Raw genomic sequence first — 13,363 nt, 5'->3', positions numbered from 1 at the left:
AGAATAACGTGTGAGGTCCTTTGTGACTTCTCATTTGCTTTGGGTACGATCAGTCTTGAAGTGAGTTGGCACCATTCTCCAGTCCCTCATCTGGCCAAAAGTGTTACCTTTTGTTAAGGGAATGCAGCTGATGTCTTGCCCAAACTGGAGTATAAGAAAATAAATATAAAGTATATTAGAGCTTCCAGATACAGTGAAATGGCAATAAGTACACAAAGATTCTGCAAAAAATGTGAAAATTTACAATCTATATAATGTTTAATTTATATCTTATATCTATAATATCTTGTGTTTAATACTCAAAATGTGAATAACCTGCAGGATGCTGCGCTACTCCCAAAAGATGACTGGAAACTGTGGATAGTAAAATAATAAAATTCATATGATATAACAGAACTGTCTATAAACATGGGACCAGATTAGACAACGCTGACTAGCAGTTTTTAAAAAACACACCTTTCCAGCATTACTTTCAGAAATGGCTGCCAGAATCTGTTGTCTGGGCCCGTCTGTTTTAATCCCCAGCTCCTGCAGATCTCCATCAGTCAGAGTCAAAAAGGCCTCCATGTCTACCTGTAAATAAAACAATACAGGTAATTTACAGAGAGGAAAAATGCAAACATGCAATTGTAGTGTTTGGAAATAGGAATTTGGTTGAAGAGAAAATCAAACTATTAACTATTGTGTTAAATCCATTATTTAAATAACATGTAAGTACAAGAAAAAGTTGCAGACTTTAGAGATGGCCATGTCTATACCTCCTGTTCTTCAAAGATGGGCTGGTACTTCTCCAGGGAAAGTTTTCTTTGTATACCTGACAGCTCATCTGTGAAAAAGGAATAAAAGTAAAGATCATTGACACTGTAGGTTTGGAAACAATTTAATCCACTTCTCACTTATGATTTATGCACAATTTACTGAGTACAGCTCTAAGTCTCCTTTGACAAGACTCTACAGGCTACAGGTGTAACTGCCATCTTCATGTTGCTTCACTGAAGTCCTATGTGGTCTGGGATTTGGTTGGGCCATTTAAGGACATTTAGAAAGTTGTTCCAAAGCCACTCCAGGGTTGTCTTGGATATATTCATGTTGTCGTTCTGAAAGGTTAAACCTTGTCTTAAAATCTGAGGCTGTGTCCACTGTGGAGCAAGTTTTCTTTAAGAACCTCTCTGTATTTCGGCTGCTTTCATCCTTCCCTTAATTCTGACCCGTCTTTCCCCTCCTGCCACTGAGAAGTACTCCTGCCAACACCATGCTTCACAATAACAGTGGTATTGCCCAAATATTGAGCAGTGCTTATATTCAGCAGCAGTTTTCATTTAGCTATTCCAACATAAAACTCTTACTGATGGAGAACTTCTGAGATGGCTGTACTTCCAGCAAGTTCTCCCTTTTCTGCAGAGGACTTCTAAAGCTATGGTTTATACCTTTACCCTGCTCTATGTCTTGACACAATTTGCTCAGGGTGGTCTATGTATTTTGTAGATAGATGTGTTCATTTCTGAATACCCTGTCTACGTTCATGGTCCACAACCATGTTGGCTTTTGTATGTTAGAGACTGGTAAACTGCAATAGTGTGAATGAGAGAACATTCCTACACACCATAAAGTCTGATCATCTTTATTTGCACTGACCTTCATCAGTGATGCTGCCACTGCTGGAGCCACCACTACTTTTAGAACATGGTTGGGAAGAAGCAGAAGACAGGGTTTCACCAATTAGAGGCTTAGGAGTTGGGGATGGCGATGGAGTCAGGGTAGGGGATGTACTCTTAGATGTGGAGGAATTCCCAGACTGAGGTCTCTTTTTCAGATCAACCTTCTGTGGAGATTGTAGGCTAGTGTTAGGTTAGATTGATGGAAATGAACAATACTCATAAAACACACTGACTTGGTACAATTAATATATAGTAGTTTCTATTAGAGATACACACTCGCTCACTTATTAAGACTATTTGTACAGTCCCCTCTGAAAATACTCAAATGGTTTTTTATACTTTGAAGACAATTTGGCTTTAAATTCCAAAAAAGTATATAAGGCTAAAGACCAGAATTCTCAGATTTCATTTCCAGATATTTACATCTAGATGTGTAAACAACAACCGTTAAAGTAAAGATAAATAAAAACCTACTAAAATAAAGGTTAAACAAAGTTATTAAAATAAAAAGGTAAATCCCACACTGAAAAAACATAGTCTCTTACCTGACGCAGTAATTCGTTTGTAATCCGCTACTGTGCCACACTGTAATTATGCGAATACATTTGACTTGAATGACACGTCATTAGCGCGCACGATCCATCGATTGCCGTGGGCGGGCCCCATTGTCTGTCCATCTTTTCAGCACAGGGATTGGGGAATAAAGATGTAACGGGCCGATGTGATTGGGCGAGAAAGATTTCCCAGGTGAGCTGTGATTGGCCGGCTGACCCAGACTATCGTTCTTCAAGTAGCACCACTGGCCCATGGGAGCCTACAAATAAATAAGTGATGACAAATCAGTTATGTAACGTTTTGCGCTGTGAATCGAAATGAACACAACACCAACATGCTGCTGGCTGCAATCAGTGATCGTTTTTGGTTTCCGTTGAGGAAGCGTTCCCGGCCGTTATTAACTGAGTGATTTGGTGAACTTCTTGCCAGCTCTGCAAGCAATCCAATAAAGTCACGTTCCCATACTGGGAGTCAAACCCGGGCCACCTGGGTGAAAACCAGGATTCCTGACCGCTAGACCATATGGGAGGTCTCCCCAGGAGCGTTGAGATCGGTGTTTTACTCGACCACCAAGCAGTTTGATTTCCAGCGAGGTATCATCCAGAGCTTTGCATGGGGACCTTGCATTGCAGAGCACAAAATTGGCCAGCGCTGACCGAACATCCAGCTACTCAAGCTGTCACTCCAGTGGAAGATCAGCCGCTAGACAGAGCGTGAGCTGGTGTTCCTGATGCAGAAAGCCAGCGTACCTCCCAGTACAGGACTCTCCGCATTTCAGGGATTGTGGGAGGTGTTACTCTGCCAGCAATTCGGCAGCTGGAGTTTGTGGCACACCTCTGGGCTCTTAAAAGGCAGCCGAGCCAGCCAGGAGTCGAACCTAGAATCTTCTGATCCGTAGTCAGACACGTTATCCATTGCGCCACTGGCCCATGTGAGTTTTAAGGGGAGCAGGGTCCTACCTGTTTATGCTTTTCAAGTGACAAACGGCCAGAGGTCAAAAGCCATGCCTAGCGTTCAGCGGTGATGTGGAAAAGCTAATACCGTGACCCGGATTCAAACCGGGGTTGCTGCAGCCACAACACAGAGTACTAACCACTATACGATCACGGCACCCCACACACCTGGGCCGGCAGGTAAAAGGAGCTGCTACATGTTGTGATATGGGTTCTGGCGCCCCTCTGGCCTGGTGCAGTGGCTTTTGATTTAGACATGATTGGAATAGTTGTAGTCTTTTTTGACACTATATCGAGAGACGAACAGATTCATACGCAAATGATACCTTCTGTGCTTTTTAAATAAAAAAAAACAAACAAATAAATGAAAAAATCCTGCAACCCGGATACACTACATGATTAGTTCTATTGACACTGGGACTGACACTCACAGACACCGAGAGAGAAAATAAGCCAAAAGAGAGTTCTCCTCAGTTCATCAAGAAGCTTAAGAACGATTTAAGTTGAAGAGTTCAGTGGTATTGTAGCTTTGGTTATATACCGTTTTTGCGCAATGAATCGAAATGAACGTAACACCAACACACCGCTGGCTGCAATCAGTGATCGTTTTGGGATTCCGAAAACGCAGCCGCTATACGTAGCGCTATGCTTTCTGGCGGCCCTCTGGCTTTCGATTTAGACATGATCGGAATGGCTGTAGTCTTTGTTAGCGCTATATCCCGAGACGATCTGATTCATGCCCAAATTATGATCACAGCACTCACAGCTGAAACCAGTGTTCTGCATTCTCAGTCACACACTGAGAGCTATAGCAAGGAGATAGAGTAAGCGTTAGACAAATCAAGTTAATCCAGAAATAAAATATCCAAACACTACTCCAATATCGCCTACAAATAAATAAGTGATGACAAATCAGTTAGTGTTTTTCTAACAGTTACCATGGTGTGCTCATGTCAGGCCTTTACACACTCTGGAGTCTCCTGCTGGGCTGGCCACAAGACATGTACTTTAAGAACCAATCAACACATAGAATGTACTCAAAACACTATAGTTGTTAATGTACTGTAGTACATTTAGTAAAGTAGTTAGAATTGTCACATAGGACTGGAAGTGGGTAAAACTGTAGCATTTAGGCTTAGCAACGCTGAGAGAATTCACCTCGGTTCATCAAGAAGATTAAGTACAATTTAAGTTGAAGAGGTCAATGGTACTGTGGCTTTGGTTATGTAACATTTTGCGCAGTGAATCGAAATGAACGCAACACCAACATGCTGCTGGCTGCAATCAGTGATCGTGTTCGGATTCCGTTGAGGAAGCGTTCCCGGCCGTTATTAACTGAGCGATTTGGTGAACTCCTCGCCAGTTCTGCGGGTAATCCAATAAAGTCACGTTTAACGGTAACATTATTAGCTAGATGGCATATTCTTCTGCTATGGAAACAAATTCTCCCTCCATCTTTTGATGACTGGCAGTAAGATGTTATGAGCTTCATTCATTTGGATAAAATTAGGTACACAATAAAGGGCAATACTGGCAGATCTTCTGAAACTTGGGGCCATTAATTTTTATTTTTTCTGATTATGTGAATTCTTCTTTTATAGTTGGTCAGTCTAATCATTAGGATGTCCTTATAATTGTGGCTTGATCAAGTATGTGCACTGTGTATACATAATTTATATTAATGTTTTGTTTGCTGATGTAAACGATTGTGATTATATTTAGTTAGTTAGTTAGTTAGTTAGTCTCTAAACTCAAATTCAGTTTCTTCTGTACATATTTGACATAGACTATTTTTTGGTTTGTATAACTGTATATATAATCAGAAAAAGGACATTCTTTAAAAAAGAGAGATTTGATTTGAAACCTGAACTGCTATCAGGTCCATGCTGAACACCTTCTGACCAATCCAAATCAAGTATAAATTTTAATCTCAATACTGCACATAATTATCAAATAAAAGTCTATCAAGCTGTTATCCAAAAGTCTGAAATAATGTTTCTCTTAAGTGTTTTAATTCAAATCCATATTTTGGTGTGATTTATACACAAGGGTTTGTCCATTCTGACTTTTGGACGCTTTATTATGTCCATTTTATGATGAAACAGGAAAAGACTTTGAAAATCATCTGTCATTTTCTGATCATGTTAAATATCAACACAACTAGACTGAAATATACAGGTAAGATATGCAACTAATTGTAACATGAACAGAGCAAGATATAAACTGATATCTACTGGTTTCCTGTCAGGGTTGTGGACTGTTTTCTGGTCACTAGAGGCCCCCACTGCCTTTTTGTTGGTGTCCAGTCTCTGTCATTATGTCTAATAGGTGTCTCCTGTGCTTTATTTAGGTTTGTGTATTTAAGTCACCCTTTTCCTCCACAAATACTTTGCTTAGTGTTTCCTGTATCTTGATTAAGTCTAGGTCAGCCGTGTGCTCTGTTTTATGGCCTTGTCCTTAAAAGACTTTGTGCATCTGGTATAGTTCTTTGTTTTGATTGATTGACAAGTGCTCTTTTGAATGCCTTATGGATTTATTTTGTGGACTAATTAGAATGACTTTTTGGAAGTATTGACTTTGTTTTTTGATTAGACTCCTGTGAACCTTTTGTATGCTTTTGGATTAACCTTGTGGATTTTGGGGATTTATTCTTTGGAACTACTGTCAAGTCTTTTGAGCTGACTTGTTGGATTTGTTTTGTGGATTATTTGACCTGCATTATTATCTAATTAAAGATAAGTAAACATTTCTCCAGAACTGTGATCTGGTTATCTGCATTTGTGTTCAGCCCCCTTTGATTGTGTTCAGGTTTTCTCACTAGTCTTGCCCTCACTCACTGCCATAACCCACTGTTCCTTCATTGGACCACCTTTGATAGATACTGACTACTGCAGACCGGGAACATGCCACAAGAGCTGCAGTTTTGGAGATGCTCTGATCTAGTCGTATAGCCATCATAATTTGCCTCTTCTCCATACGTTCGCCCATTTTTTCTGCGTCTAACACATCAGCTTTGAGGACAAAATTGTTCACTTGCTGTCTAATATATCCCACCCCCTAACAGGTGCCATGATGGTGTACATTGTAATTAATATAAATTATGTATACACAGTGCACATACTTGTAGTCAATACACTTTTGATCAAGATCAAGCCACAATTATAAGGACATCCTAATGATTAGACTGACCAACTATAGAAGAAGAATTCACATAATCAGAAAAAATAATAATTAATGGATCCAGGGGGATATAGGACTACAATTAATAGGTGAAACCAGTGGCAAACTTTGGAGGCTAAAATGGTTTCGAAACTGGGAGCAAATTTGTAATAATTGGACAATCAGACAATGGAATTACTTTTAGGAAAACGTGAGGCGGCAGTAAGAGGACCACACAGTAGTGCAGAGTTAGAGAGTGGAAAGGAAACAGTACTGCAAGTGGAACTGTGCACAGATTAAAAGAGAGAAAAGGTGGAAATAGGAAACTGTAAGTGATGACATCATGAATTATGATCTGTCTACCAAGAAAGTTTTAATGATGATTTAATATTTTATATAATTATTATAAGTGCCCACTTCTTTCAGATTAGGTTGTAGGGAGTTGGAGGTTCATATTCATACGGTAACTACATGGAGCATCAAATGGGCTGAGAATAAACAAGTCTTCATTCCAAACAAGTACTACATTACCAGAGATTATTGTTTACTTTATCCTCTCTGGTGCGCTCATCAATAAATCCAGACTATGAATTTTTTTGGCTTGAAAGTAAATCTACTTCCTGTTGGACATCCATACCATCCCTAAGCACAACACATAAAGAACATTATTGCCAGAAGTGAACTATGAATTTATCCTTTGAAGACTGCATGTCCTTTTTTTATCAGTTTAATTTTAAGCTATTTGTAGCGTATTAAAGATCATTTAAAAAGTATATAAAAACAAATATAAAGACAAATATGTTGACATAATCTTTGATGTGTATGTATTAAAAACTGTAGAGCTATGGTGGTATGTGACGTGAGGTGTGTGTGCTTGTGTACACGCTATGAGGTGCATCATGTTCATAGAATCTGTTAATAAACTTCAGTTTGTTATAATGTGGTTTCTTCCTCAGCTCAGAAATTCCAGGTGTCCGCCCAGTGACAACAATTTGGCAACGAAGCACCAGGCTGAAAAGCGATCGTTAAAGAGAGAGAGAGATGATGGCGGTGTTCAGCACAGAATCGGGCCTGTGTTTTGTAGAGGCTATGAAGAGCACTTCGCACAATAAGCCAGCGGAATCGAAGAAAGCAAACAACACACAACACTTTTTCTGTCTATGGTAGGTGCAAAGACTATTTCATTCCTCACAGATTTATTGGCACCAAAAAGACCGTCTGAAACACTACTAGCTGACATTTTGAAAACGCTCAGAGATCTTTATTTTATGTGCCAAAGAAATCACACTAATGACTACTACTACTGCTAAAGCAACAGTTGAGGTGATGTGTAGTATGTTTGCCAGCTATAGATTACTGAAGGTAATTGTTTTGGCTAATGGACCTCAATTTGTAAACCTTTAAGCAGTCATTGGACAAGCAAAAACAATTAGGCATCACACTTCCACATTGCATTGACAGATTTCTTTTTCTGTTACAGAAATACTTCAGTCCCAATTGAATTGTTTCTGAAAAGAAAAATTAGAAGGCGGCTATCACAGATACAGCCACAGTTCTCTTCTCAAATGCAGGAAAAGCAGCAAACGCAAATAAGAAGTTCAGTTCATGTGAGAGTATTTTATCCACAGCAGAAGGTACATGTGAAGCAGTTCAGGGGAAGGGAAGAGAAGTGGAAGGCCATTAGGTCCAGTTACTTACCTGGTCTGGGGAAAGGGCAAGTCCTACAAAAAGCATGTAGATCAGTTAAAAGCAACAAAATGAATGAATACTGAGCAGGATGTGGAAGAGCTGTCAGACAAAACGTCTGTGACACTTCAGGAACAGGGTTAAGAGCAAGTGAAAATTCAACAGTAGTATCAGAAATATCTCAAAGGTCTGTTAACATTAAGCCTTTCTGTGTCTGAAGAGTATGCCAGAGGTTAAATCTGTAAAACCCCAATGAATCTGGATAAAGATGCTGTGGATTTTTTGTTAAGGGTTTATTTATTTATTCATTTATTTATTTTGGTTGGCTGTTGTGTTATTTGGGAAAGTGGTACAGTGAGTGTAGTGTATTAAATATAATACAAAAAAAGTAAAAAAAATGTTTTGGGATGAGTTGGAAAAGTAGTAAATTGTTATTGTCTGTTTTTAAAGACAAATGTGTTGATATAGTCTAGGACGTGTATGTACAAAAAGAAAGTAGAGCCATGGTGCCATGTGATGTGAAGGGTGTGCTTGTGTATGCACTATGAGGTACATGGTGTTCATGTCAAGTCTGTTAATAAACTTCAGTTCATGTTATAATGTGGTATAACACACAAGTAGTGAACAAAATATATTTCTGACTCATAATGCTTTTCCCTTTTTTTGGGGCAAAGTATATTCACACATTGACAATGGATCGATCGATCGATCGATCGAAAAATAGACTTTACTGATCCCATGAGTGATGTACTGTATATATATATATAAACAGTAACAATCATTTTTGGAAAGTTCTAGCAACCACAGCTGCCAGTGTTTTTCACCACAGATGGACCAGTTTGTTTTTAATAATGTATAAACCCTGGTGTCTATCTGACCACAACATCTCTCTGACAGCTTTTCCTCCATATTTAGAGCTGATGCTGCTTTGAACTCTGAAGTTTCTTCCTCATGGTGCGTTAGTTCCTAAGTCTCATCTATGAACTGATCACTTGACCAACTTGCTGCAATCACCTTTGTGAATGAACTTGAACATGTACAATTAAAATCACATCTTGAGCTTCACTTGTTATCAGTTTATTTGGCATTACAACAACACCAGATCATTAGTTCTACAGATTTAACAGGTTTAGACTGTTGGCTAGAAAGTATTTGCTTGTGAGAGGAAAACAGTGGAATTACTTCTGAACACCAAAGTTCCAGCAGATGGAGAATTTCTACAGTGTAATTATATGAGAAATAAATGAGAAATGCTTATGATGTGTTTTTATTTTTTTTATGACACTGGAGACACGAGTACTGAACAAAAAAAATAATTTATTAACTATTTATAACTATTTACAAGCAATGACGAACTTTAAACTTATTACAGATATTAACGTATTTTATACCACAACAAAATGCTTGAATCTAATTGAAATGTGTGCATTATTTTAAAACATTTTAGTACGATCACTTTAGCATTATTTTAGTAGCATTTATTATACGTTAATATTAATAATAATTATTTCTAAAATAAATACGTGTATGCCAGACATAATCTGAGACGATGAATGAATTTAAAAACTGATTGTTGTTTAATAAAGTGATTCTTAAAAAGGTTGATGTGACATTTTTATGAAATGCTTATTGTATGTAACATTAATGTTTAATAAATGAAACATTGCTATCATTGGGAAATCGCTGTGGTATAAATATCTTAATAAACTCTAAACTTGGGGGTGGGGGTGTTTAGGGGGTTTAGAAGGGAATGGGGGGGATTCGGGGGGTGGGAGTACACTACATTTTTATAACTTATTGAAAAAAATCTTAAAAATGTAATATTTACATATTTACAGAAATGCATAAATCAACAACAATGCAAATTATATTAATATAATTATATTATTAACGTAAATTAGACTAATACACAGGAAATAAAACAACATTAATAATCTAAAGATCCTATACATTTAACAAAAACTAAATGTAAAAACCAGCAGACATTTTCTACAATTCTACAATCATTAAAATGTTTACATTTATAGATTATGATAGAGATGAGACTAATGCTGAAATCTAGGGGTGAAATACTTACCACACATACTTACCACAGATACATACCTTACATCATGAATACGTGGTGATGAACATGAGGTGAAGACTGAGCTTTTTAAAGTTACATCTCGTTCACAAAAATACTAACTACCCAAGTGGGGACTAGGACAGGCGTCCTGATGAACTCCACCTCCCCATCAGGATCCACAGGATGCCGTCTACTCAGAGGGGCTTCTTGATTGCCATCCTCTTCGTCCTGCCTCCTCCTTATGCCCTGGCGTGGGACAGGAGTTATCATTGTGGCAGGAGCATAGTACATACCAGCCACAATGCTGTGGATGTCGATATTGAAATAAGGCTGGGGCAAAGTAACTGTTGAAGGCTGTGGACTCCCTGAAGGTGGTGGCCTCCTCAAAGGGGATGGGGTCCTGAGAGGGGATCGACTCCTCACAGGGGGTGGGGTCCTGAGAGGGGATGGACTCCTCACAGGGGGTGGGACTAGGTGATTCCCCTCACTCTCATTCATACTGACTTATATAATAGATATATAAATAAAAAAGGTCTGTCTCTAAATATCTGAGCTTTTTTTCTTATTAATTCTTATTTTTACACATACACACTGTTTGCACAGTAAAGTGTGTATATACACACACACATACACTACCGGTCAAAAGTTTTAGAACACCCCAATTTTTCCAGTTATTTATTGCAATTCAAGTCGTTCAAGTCCAATGAATAGCTTGAAATGGTACAAAGGTAAGTGGTGAACTGCCAGAGGTGACAAAATGGGTTAACAATTTAAAGCTGTTCTGCAGCAATGGAGGTTGATCAAGCCTTGAAAGCTGGTGCTACTAATTCCTACAGGCCTTCCAGCTTTTCTGGATTACTTACAACCCCCTCTGTCTGCATAAAAGCAGTGTTGGAACACACTGTGGTACCATACCCTCGTGAGCATCAGTTGAACAGTATTGTACTGCAGAAAGTAGCGTGTCGCTACAAAAATGGCGAGAAAAAGGCAATTAACAACGGAAGAGAGACAGACCATCATAACACTTAAAAATGTAGGTCTTTCCTACAGAGAAATTGCAAAGAAAGTCAAGGTGTCAGTGAGTACAGTTTCCTTCACCATCAAAAGGCACTCAGAAACTGGGGCAAACTCTGACAGGAAGAGGTCTGGCAGACCCAAAGCCACAACTGAATCAGAGGACAAATTTCTGAGAGTGAACAGCTTGTGTGATAGGCAGCTCCCAGGACAACAGCTTCAAGCACAGCTTGATAGTGGTCGTAGTAAGCAAGTCTCAGTTTCAACTGTGAAGAGAAGACTTTGAGCTGCAGGTTTGACAGGACGAGTTGCAGCAAGAAAGCCATTACTAAGACGTCAGAATAAGACAAAGAGGCTTGCCTGGGCCATGAAACGCCGCCATTGGACTACTGAAGACTGGAAGAAGGTATTATGGACTGATGAATCAAAATTTGAAATCTTCAGTTCATCATGCAGGATCTTTGTACGCCGTCGAGTAGGCGAAAGGATGGTTCCACAGTGTGTGGCATCAACTGTCAAACATGGAGGAGGAAGTGTGATGGTCTGGGGCTGTTTTGCTGGATCCAGGGTTGGTGACTTGTACAGAGTGAGAGGCACCCTGAACCAAAACGGCTACCACAGAATTCTGCAGCGCCATGCAATACCCTCTGGTCATATTGAACCCTATGGATTAGGAATGGGATGTCACTTAATTTCTTATGCGAGTCAAGGCAGGTGAGCGAATACTTTTGGCAATATAGTGTATGTATATATTCATTCAGAGATCTAGTGAAGACCACACCTCTATGGGTCAGGACTGCAGGGCTATTTTGGCAGCAAAAGGAGGACTAACAATATTAGGCAGCTGGTCATAATGTTATGGCTTAAAAGTTTATGCATATATATACACTACTGGTCAAAAGTTTTAGAACACTCCAATTTTTCCATTTTTTTATTGAAAATTATTCAGTTTAATGTCTCATTGCACTCTGAAATGAAAGCATAGTACAAATAAGCAATTGGAGTTAAAAAAGAAATCATGGAATCAATTTATAGACCAAAATGTATTCTAAACTTTTGACTCATCGAAGTAGCCACCTTTGGCAGATCTAACAGCTGAACACACTCGTGGCATTCTTTCTACAATAGAAATGAAATATTCTTCAGAAAGTTCTTCCCAAATCTGTTGCAGAAGTTTCCATAAATGTGTGGCACTTGTAGCTTTGCTTTCACTCTTCTGTCCAGTTCATCCCAAACCAGCTCCATGGGGTTTAAGTCTGGAGACTGTGCTGGCCACTCCATGTTTTCAAGCTTACCATCTTGTTCTTTTTTACTGAGGTAGTTCTGGCATAGCTTGGACTTATGTTTTGGGTCATTATCTTACTCTAGGATGAACCACTGACCAACTAGATGCATACCAGAGGGTATTGCATGGCGCTGCAGAATGCTGTGGTAGCCGTTTTGGTTCAGGGTGCCTCTCACTCTGTACAAGTCACCGACCTGAGAGTGAGGGGAATCACCTAGTCCCACCCCCTGTGAGGAGTCCATCCCCTCTCAGGACCCCATCCCCTGTGAGGAGGCCACCACTTTCAGGGAGTCCACAGCCTTCAACAGCTCCTTTGCCCCAGCCTTATTTCAATATCGACATCCACAGCATTGTGGCTGGTATGTACTATGCTCCTGCCACAGTGATAACTCCTGTCCCACGCCAGGGCATAAGGAGGAGGTGGGACGAAGAGGATGGCAATCAAGAAGCCCCTCTGAGTAGACGGCATCCTGTGGAGCCTGATGGGGAGGTGGAGTTCATCAGGACGCCTGTCCTAGTCCCCACTTGGGTAGTTAGTATTTTTGTGAACGAGATGTAACTTTAAAAAGCTCAGTCTTCACCTCATGTTCATCACCTCGTATTCATGATGTAAGGTATGTATCTGTGGTAAGTATGTGTGGTAAGTATTTCACTCCTAGATTTCAGCATTAGTCTCATCTCTATCATAATCTATAAATGTAAACATTTTAATGATTGTAGAATTGTAGAAAATGTCTGCTGGTTTTTACATTTAGTTTATGTTAAATGTATAGGATCTTTAGATTATTAATGTTCATTTATTTCCTGTGTATTAGTCTAATTTACATTAATAATATAATTATATTAATATAATTTGCATTGTTGTTGATTTATTCATTTCTGTAAATATGTAAATATTACATTTTTAAGATTAAGATATTTTTCAATAAGTTATAAAAATGTAGTGTACTCCCACCCCCCAAATCCCCCCCATTCCCTTCTAAACCCC

At 39.1% G+C, this 13,363-nt stretch overlaps 1 non-coding gene across 1 annotated transcript; it reads right to left on the bottom strand.

Moving 5' to 3' along the window:
* Nucleotides 1–3,069: 3,069 nt before the first annotated feature.
* trnar-acg (transfer RNA arginine (anticodon ACG)) lies at nt 3,070–3,142 on the bottom strand. Its single transcript has one exon. It is a non-coding gene; the product is annotated as a tRNA-Arg (tRNA).
* Nucleotides 3,143–13,363: the final 10,221 nt, after the last annotated feature.

The sequence above is a fragment of the Hemibagrus wyckioides genome, unplaced genomic scaffold (assembly GCF_019097595.1).
Source record: "Hemibagrus wyckioides isolate EC202008001 unplaced genomic scaffold, SWU_Hwy_1.0 Contig8, whole genome shotgun sequence".
Classification (NCBI taxonomy): domain Eukaryota; kingdom Metazoa; phylum Chordata; class Actinopteri; order Siluriformes; family Bagridae; genus Hemibagrus; species Hemibagrus wyckioides.
The sequence above is the reverse complement of the archived record's forward strand: the minus strand, read 5'-3'. Positions and strand labels throughout refer to the sequence as shown.